At 38.2% G+C, this 9,631-nt stretch overlaps 1 pseudogene; it reads left to right on the forward strand.

Moving 5' to 3' along the window:
• Positions 1–3,075: 3,075 nt before the first annotated feature.
• Positions 3,076–9,194, forward strand: LOC113703060 (receptor-like protein 49; annotated as a pseudogene).
• Positions 9,195–9,631: the final 437 nt, after the last annotated feature.

Genomic DNA, 9,631 nt, shown 5'->3' on the forward strand with positions numbered 1-9,631 from the left:
ATGGAGGAGATGTCACCGCATTTGGAGATTGTTCACTGGATTCATTCACTTGAACCATTTGATGTTGCGGTCTCAATTCTTGTGCTTCAACTTTCTTTTCAACTGCATCTTTAGATTCTTCTTCTTGAGACCCTTGCAATACCATGTCATTTGTCAGGATAATTGCACTCTCATCTCCCTCATGGTCGATAATAGTTTGTGAGGGCAATTCTTCATTCATTCGAGAAGCCAATGGCGTTATCCTAAATGTCAATTGATCCATTTGATCTGCTAGGTTACGCCTGCTCACTTGTGTCTCTTGATGAAAATCTATTATCTCCTGTTGAAGTTGATGTGTCTCCTGTTGAATTTGATATGTGTTAGTAGCTATTAATTCAACTATTTCTTCAAGAGACATACCTGACATAGATGATGATTCTTGAGACTCATACTGCTGAAAATTCATTGGCCCTGTTGTATAATTATAACTGGAGTTATCCCACCATCCTTGATCATACCCGTTTGGATTAGGGTTATACCACGTTTGAGACCATGGTGAAAAATCTCCATAATTATTGAGTGAAAAACTCAGATTATCTTGATATTCGGGGCACATACCGGTCGAATGATCCCTGGCATAACAAATTTCACAGGTTGCAGCAGTCATTCTTTCTCTAATAGAGTTTAGTGCCTCTAAATATGCAAACTTAGAAAAAAAATCAGTCTCATTGCCTTTCTCGGAAACAAAATCCAGTAAATCACCAAAATACGGAGTGTTAGAAGCCATAAACTATATAATAAAAAAAATAAGAGAAAAAAAATAAATAAAAATAAAAACAAGATGAACTAAAAAAGAAACAAATTAATCTGGCACCAGTCCCCGGCAACGGCGCCAAAAATTGACAGGTGCCGAACCTGTGCAATAATAAGTACATACTCGAGAAAAATACAGATTTTGTATATAGCGGTGAGTAGGGTCGAATCCACAGGGACTGGGGATAATTCGTTTCTTCTTGAGTCCAAGGTATGGGGGGTTTTGGATTAAATGCTAACTAAATAAATTAACTGCAGAAAATAATTGATTAAGATAAATAATTAAGAGAAAACTCTAGCCAAGGGTACACTTCAGAAATGGTTCAGGCACTGATCATTGATTCACAGATAATTCCACATTTATTAATAGATTAGTTATAGTTGTCATGCACGCGATAAACAACCAACCTTTTTTTAATTTCCCGATAGTTAAGGTACGACCGTTAACTATTTCTCTAACCCAAAAACAAGTCTAGGTACGACCGTAGGATTTAATTTCTGGACTGCATTAATAATTAGAAAGGCTCAATCCTAACTAACAAACACGCTACGAGGGTTTGTTTAAGTTAGATTGTATGTTCCCCTGACATAAACCCAATTACGCCAGTTGCTACTGAGATAGGGATAACGAACAATTACGGATTCAATTACCCCTATTTAGCAAAATAGCCTATATGAATAATTAATTATTGCGCACTAATCAATCATCCACACGAGCTATAACGGTTAAAAGCAGGAAACATATGAATACCAATAAATGAAGGAAGCAATTAAAATAAATTAGATCTCACAGTAATTGTTGAACCAAATCTTCAGTTGTTCTCTTGACTAGAATTGAGAAGCCAGTTCTCCATTAATGGAGAACCAGCTGTCCAATAATAAAAATAATAGCCGAGCTTTTCTAATGTTTTTCTCCTCTTTAAAAAGTCGGCTCCGGAGGAAAAATAAAGACCTAAGTGCCTGCGAATTTGTTGCTGGCCAAACTCCTCATCTGCCGCCCCTTCAATTCGAAAGCTAAGGAATTGTTTTTGAAAACTACTGCCAGTCAAAACAAAAACCAAGTTTCCTAATAATAGTCAACAATAGTGGCTCTTAAGGGTCTCTCACAAAACATACGAGAGATTCCCTTTTTTTCTCCCTTCAATTTCGGTCAAAGCAAGATTGGAAGACAATTGCAATGGTCCCCACTTTCCAAGGTCAACAACCGTGGCTTTCTTGTCTACTGATTGCTTACAAAGCATTCAAAGCCAGACAAAATACATGCCAAGCCAAGCAGACCTACTAGGAGTATAATACTTCCCTCCTAATCCTCCGTCAATAATCCACGTAGATTCCATTTTGAATTGGAAAACTCTTGAAAAATCACATCTTTTATTCTCTTTTTGCTCCACCTTCCTACAATTAGTACCAAATACCAAATATAAGTAGAATCAATCAATTAAAATAATATTTGGTTAAAATCAGGGGGAGAATAATTATAAATTTAACAACAAATTATGACCTATCAAAGCCAAAACTCCAACAATCAATCTCACTAGTGGCCACCGAACATATAGTCTTGGAATGACCGCGACCAAATTTGATCAAAACTGGAGCACATTCGTTACAGACCATGAACTTCGAAATGGCGAAGTTCTTCTCTTCATGCCCCAATCCAAATGCTGTTTTTCCATCATCATCTTCGACCGGAAAGGGAATGAACGAATGTATCCATGGCACTACAATTTCAATATTTAACCCATGTTCTTTCTGTTTCAAGTTCATTTTGATTAGTTCTCAGACGTTAAGGGACTATGCTTTAATCAACTTTGTACCGTTGGTTTGCACCTTTGCTGCTAACTCCGCTTTCCTTGGTTTTCTATTTATATCGCCTTTCTTACGCTATACGTTCACTATCTTCATGCATCCTTCCGACTCGTCCTACTGAGCTGGGCATTCACACTCTTATTCCTACCGCGCAGCGCGCGGTTCTTGCCTCCTAGTAGTGTAATAATATGTATTGGATTTTCCATATTACTATATACTACTATTCTTTTTTTCCCCCTGATAAAGGTACAACCTCGTCTATACTTGTAATTTAAAAAAAAAAAAAAAGTAAAATAGCTGATACAACTTTGTCATTATAGTAAAAATACCCCTTAACTAAAACTTATTCAAAGTTCTAGTTGAACCGAACCATTAACCCCTTGGGGTAGTAGATATCTGAACACTGATTACTAGTTAACCAAATCACTGAGAGGAGTTCATTAGTGTACATGAATTATGTGAAGAGTAGCAAGTCATTGCGGGGTCGAAAGACTCGAATCGCGTAGAACGACCTCAATCTGTACAAATCCATAGACTCAGAAAATGCACAAAACGCCCATCGACCTCCCAGGTTTACTTTGATCGCTTTCTCATGGAAAAGAAAGCCCAACCAACCAATCCTCTGCTTTCTTTCTTTTACCAATTTCTGGTAACGAAACAGTACAAGGCTGAAATGTCTAGTTGATGGGGTTATAATCTCTTTACTTGTCCCATTTTCGAGCTCCTGGGTTTCTCAAACAATTGTATCCAATGAGGATTCTTCTCTTTCCTTGGCTTTTCTTGATACCCTTACTCCAAATTTTATCAGTCAGACACTTTCTCTTGGCCTCTGGCCAATGTCTTGAAGATCAGAGGTCCCTGTTGCTGGAATTGAAGAACAGTCTCACGTTCAGCTCCACCAGTTCAACCAAACTGGCGCGTTGGAACAATAGCAGCGACTGTTGCCTTTGGGATGGGGTAGGATGTGATAGCACGGGTCATGTGATCAGGCTGGAGCTTGAGAACCAAACAATTTCCGGTCAACTAGAGAATTCGAGTAGTCTGTTCAATCTTCAGTATCTTGAGAGATTGAATTTGGCTTTCAACAGCTTCAGCCCTACTATTCCCACTGGATTATCTAAACTTGCAAATCTGACGTACCTGAACTTGTCTGATGCTGGTTTCGTCGGGCAAATTCCGAGGGATTTCGCTCGTATGAGCAGGTTGGTTACTCTTGATCTCTCAACCCATTTTCGTGGATTTCAGCAACTGGAAATGGAGAATCCAAATCTACAAACACTAATTCAGAACCTCATGGAGCTCCAAGAACTTTACCTTGATGGTGTCAATATTTCAGCTCAGGGGGGTGAGTGGTGCAACGCTTTATCATCTTTACCCAATTTAAGAGAAGTTAGCTTGTCCAGCTGCTATCTGTCAGGTCCTATCAGCTCATCCCTTTCAGAGCTCCATTCACTCTCGGTCATCAATCTTAACAACAACAACCTCTCAACTACAGTTCCAGACTTCTTTTCAAATTTCTCAAATTTGACATCATTGAGTCTCAGCAGTTGTAATCTGCTGGGAGAATTTCCAGAGAAGATACTCCAGTTGCCAATGTTGCAGAATATAGATTTGTCAAACAATAACTTCGTTACAGGCACTTTGCCGCAGTTTCCAGAGAATGGATCTTTCAAGACAATAGTGATTAGTTCTACCAATTTTACGGGTTCATTACCAGATTCCATTGGTTTCCTTGGAGGTTTGTCGTGGATAGATCTGTCAAATTGCAATTTTACGGGGCCGATTCCATCAACAATGGCAAATCTCACGGAACTGGTTTATGTGGATGTCTCAAATAACATGTTCAATGGTTCGATCCCGTCATTTGGGATGTCCAAGAACCTCTATCACTTGGACCTCTCTTTGAATGATCTAACAGGCAACATTCCTTCCACTCACTTTGAAGGCTTTGTATATCTTTCCTTTATTAACTTGGGATACAATTCCTTCACTGGAAAAATTCCACCATCTCTGTTTGCTCTTCCATCCTTGTGGAAACTCCAACTTGCCAACAATAATTTCATAGGCCAAGTCGAATTCCCCAGTGCATCCTCCCCTTTCTTAGATACACTTGATTTGAGTGGCAACCAACTTAATGGTTCAATTCCAATGTCCATTTTTTAACTGCAAAGGCTCAATGTACTCTCACTTTCTTCCAACAGATTTAATGGCAGTTTGCCACTTCAAATCATAAACGGGCTCCGAAACCTTACAACACTTGATCTTTCTTACAACAACTTATCAATTGATGCAAGCAGCGGTAATTCAACCGTGTCCACCCTCCCTCAGCTCAGTGTACTGAGATTAGCTTCTTGCAACTTGCAAAAGTTTCCAGAGCTAAGAAACCAGTCCCAGATGATCTATCTAGACCTTTCAAACAACCAAATTGCTGGAGAAATACCTAGATGGATATGGGAAGTTGGTGACGGAAGTCTTCAATATCTGAACCTTTCCTGCAATCACCTAGTGGATCTCCCCATGAATGCCATTATGCCCAATCTGTCTGTGCTTGACTTGCATTCTAACCAACTTCAAGGTGAGTTTCCAAAACCACCAGAAGCAGCTATATATGTGGACTACTCAAGCAATAAGTTCAGCAATTCCATCCCACAAGATATTGGGAACTCTCTTACTTTTGCTGTTTTCTTTTCTATTTCAAATAACAGCATTTACGGAGTTATCCCTCAGTCCATATGCAATGCAAGTTACCTCCAAGTTCTTGATTTGTCTAACAATCTTTTGAGAGGCAGCATACCAGACTGTCTATTCTACAAAATGGAGAATCTCGAGGTTCTGCAGCTAGGGAGAAACAAACTGGGTGGCATCATTCCAGATAAATTTCCAATTAGTTGTGTTCTTAAAAGTTTAGACCTTAGTAAAAATGCTTTAGAAGGACGGGTTCCAAGATCCCTGGTCAATTGTACGTCGTTGGAAGTCCTCAATATTGGCAGCAATAGGGTTGAAGATACTTTCTCCTGCATGTTAAAGAACTTGACTAGTTTGCGGGTACTAGTTTTTCGATCCAACAGGTTCTACGGAAACCTTGGTTGTTCACTGGCCGATGGCAGCTGGCAAAACCTTCAAATCATTGACCTAGCTTTCAACAACTTCAGTGGTGCTCTGTGCCCAAAATGCTTCTCTAATTGGAAAGGAATGATTAGCCATGGAGAAAATGGGCAATCAGCACAGGGCCGTCTGCATTTTACCGTCTTGCATCTTAGTAGCCTATACTATCAGGATACTTTGACAGTAACGTTCAAAGGGAGCGAGCTGGAGTTTGTGCTTGTGAAAATTCTGAATGTCTTCGCATCTATTGATCTTTCAGGCAATAGTTTTGAAGGATACATCCCAGAGACAATAGGAGAACTCAACGCACTTTATCTTCTCAACTTATCACATAATGCTTTCACTGGCACAATCCCTGAATCAATTGGGAACTTGACACAGCTTGAAGCACTGGACCTCTCAATGAACCGGCTAAGTGGAATGATACCACCAGAGCTTGCAAATTTGGGATTCCTCTCAGTCTTGAACCTATCCTTTAATCAACTCCTTGGAACTATCCCCGGGGGCAACCAGCTTCAAACGTTTACAGAATCTTCTTATGAGGGAAACAAAGATCTGTGCGGCCCCCCTTTGAACATAAGCTGCAAGGGCAATAACGACGCTCTGGTGCCTTCCTCTGTAGATGCAAATGCAGTCATTGATTGGCAGTTCGCATTCGCCAGTCTTGGTTTTAGTTTAGGAGCAGGAGTTACTGTTGCGATACTAATTGTCAGCGAGAAAGGGAGGGACTGGTCTGATAAGCATTTAGAAAGAATTTTCCTGCTGATTTTTCCAAGAAACAGGTATGATGCAGGAAAGGTTAATGCTGTACGTAATGCCCAAATCCCAATTGCCCAAAAGTTTTCTAGCCAATTGAGTATTATCTATAAGTGAGGGGTTATTTTATAAGTATGATATATTTGAGGGCCAAAGTGTGAATCCCCTTAATGTATATCTTTTTTCACCGCCTGGCGCTCTTATGTGCATCGGTTTTGTTGTCTTGCTTTGTAGAAGAAACAGAAGGAAGAAGGGGCGGCTCCAGAGGAGGAGGAGGAACTAGGTATAAAAACTCGCCAGATTTCACTTGATTTGAGGTAATCAATTAATAGATTTGAATCTTACGAGTTTGATAACTACTAATTGAAATATTGAAGTTGGACAGCTATAACCCAGTTTTATTAGTATGATTTCTTGCATATGTTGCTATTAAATTGTAGTCAAGTCTATGATATGGATGTACAGACGAAAGTGAAAAGATTTTAAATGTTAATAGCCAAAAAACCCATGAGTTCTAACCAATTTCGTGGCCAACAGTCACCTCTGCACAGCCTTAGAAAACTGATAGTTACTTGACGTAGAAAAATCAAAATTGAGTGCCATCAATTGCATTTGAAACTCAACCATCGTTTACGTAGTTGACTACTACATGTCTTTGTGGGGTGAGAGGTCAAGAGTTCAAATCTTGTCTTTCATTACGTTGCCACTAATGTGACTTCTCTTAGATTCATATGGGTGCGGTGTGTAATACACCCGTATGATCCGATGGTGGTTTAATCTCTGCTAGTTCTTCTTGACCTAGTTGGATCACTCCCTTAGAATAGGTTATAGTAGGAGTAAAAGTAGAAGTAGATGGTCACGACTGACAAAAAAAAAAAATTGACTTTGAAACTAGATTCCAATGATATATTAAAAAAAAAAAATCTTTCCAATGATATAAAATTACAACTCTGTTTCGTTGTCTACTGACACCGGAAACATAACAAAATTAGCAGAAAATCAGAATCTGCACAACTGAAGGACTGAAAATTTGCACTGACTTAGTGGTCCAACTTAAGGCCCTCTATTGATTGATTCACTACAAGATTCCAACAGGAGATATTTAATACTTCAATAGTAGTTTCTACTGCCACCAATTTTTGTAGTGATTCGACATATATAACCTAAGTTATGTGTGTTTAACTGAGGACTGCGTTTGCTGATTCCTAAGGTGCACAACGTGAGAGTTGGAAAGTGTACTGAATTTTGATTGAATTTAGACTAGCATATCATCCAAATCTCTGAGAGGTGTCTCTTAAAGATTATTATCACTTTGAGTCTAGTTTGTAGCGGCATAATTTTTACAATTTTTTGACATGTATAGCTTTAGTTATGTCCATTCAATTTAGTACTGCCGCTGCTGAATTTCCCAAGCAAGCAGCCCTAATTTTAGGCATTTGGAGCAAATAGTTAATTCTCTAAGTTTTACTGTTTTAGGGGAAGATTAAAGAAGGATTTGGGTGACTTTATAATAGAATTTCGGTTTATTCTAACTAATGGATAAGTGGCTCTCTTATATCCTTATAGATTTTGAAATGTTACTTATAAAAGATTTTATTTGCTAATTGTTATGAAAAATGTATTTTATTACACTAAATTGGACTCAGCATGTATACTTGTTTGATAACTATGTGTTTATAAATGATTATACTATTTGCTTAAAGGTGATCATTATGTGTTGTTTGGACACATTGGACTTGTTAAAACAAGTAAAGGGTGGGAAAAAACTCTAGATTTTCTACATTTGAAAACCAGACGCTTTTACGGGATATAATAGTGGACAAATGACCTTGTCATGGGAAAGAATAGTGATAGTACTACTGATTTAGAGTAACGTATTTAACAAGTATACAGCCCTACCATGAGAAAAAATTGTGAAATTTAATGGCCCTATCAAAGAATATAATAGTGACCGTAGCATATTCTTTAACTGAAAACAAAGTGAAAAGTGAAAAGATTCCACAAATTATAATTAAAAATACTAAAATATGAATTCATGAATAGTTATGCATATATATAATATGCATGTAATATACTAATTATCATTGAATTTTGTGAAATGATTTTATTAAATGTTACGCTCAATATTAATATACTCGATCCAATAGAGGTATTGTTAGACTATTTATTGAGCAAGTTGATGCTCACTCCACTTCATTTCACTACGTGCAGGCGACAATGCTCACCCCACTGAATTTCACTACCTACAGGTGGCGATCAATTCTAGGCAAACTTGAAGGATGTTTTTGTGATAGGTTGTGCTCTTAGAGTTAAATTGCTAAATTGTAACTTATACAACTTTTGTATTCTAGTAATACATATATATATACTAGGGGGAGTGCCCGCGCATCGCGCGGGTATTTGGTGCTTGTGGTTAAAGAAGTGTTTTCGTTGAACTAAAAATAGTACACTGTGTGACATAATTAGAGGTAGGTACGATTACGAGACAAACAACATAAGAACCACCCAATATTAGAATCAGCAAGTTCCCAAAAACAAATAAGTAGATGCAGCAAATTCCCAAAAATGTATGGACAAATAGGTTTCCCATGATCCAGATAGATAATAGAGTAGTTCAAAAAGACATTATGTATGTCCACTTATTTAGTGATAGTAATAGTAGTAAAATCTTTTAGATGCTGTAATAGGCAGCATTCAGATTTCTTGGTGGTTTCTTCATTTTGTTTTGCAGGGGTTGTACCACTGGTTCCTTCACTGGACTTTGTAGACGGTGAGGGTGCCAAAGTGGTTGAACTATCTCTTTTCTTTGTTTCCACTGCTTGTATTGCAATATCCATTTGTGTTCCTTTAGAGTTGAGGTCTGGGTTGTCGGCTACTTCAGTTGCGTTTATTGCACTTCCGGTATTCCAGGATGCAGATGTTGTTCCGTAGTGACAAATATTAGAAAACCACACAAATGACTTGATACCCAGAAAGCTAACCTTATTCCAGAAATCCCACCGAGAGCTTTTTCTTGCTGTTATCCCGAACCTATAACATTATAAGAACACCAGTCAAATTACAGAGGCCTTCTAAATTTGTGAAAAAATCTGTATGTTGCAGCTAAATTACAAGGGCCAAGTGTCAAATTTTAGGAATTAAGCACATGTCAATGCCAGACATGGCCCAAACC

The sequence above is a fragment of the Coffea arabica genome, chromosome 8e, assembly GCF_036785885.1.
Source record: "Coffea arabica cultivar ET-39 chromosome 8e, Coffea Arabica ET-39 HiFi, whole genome shotgun sequence".
NCBI lineage: Eukaryota > Viridiplantae > Streptophyta > Magnoliopsida > Gentianales > Rubiaceae > Coffea > Coffea arabica.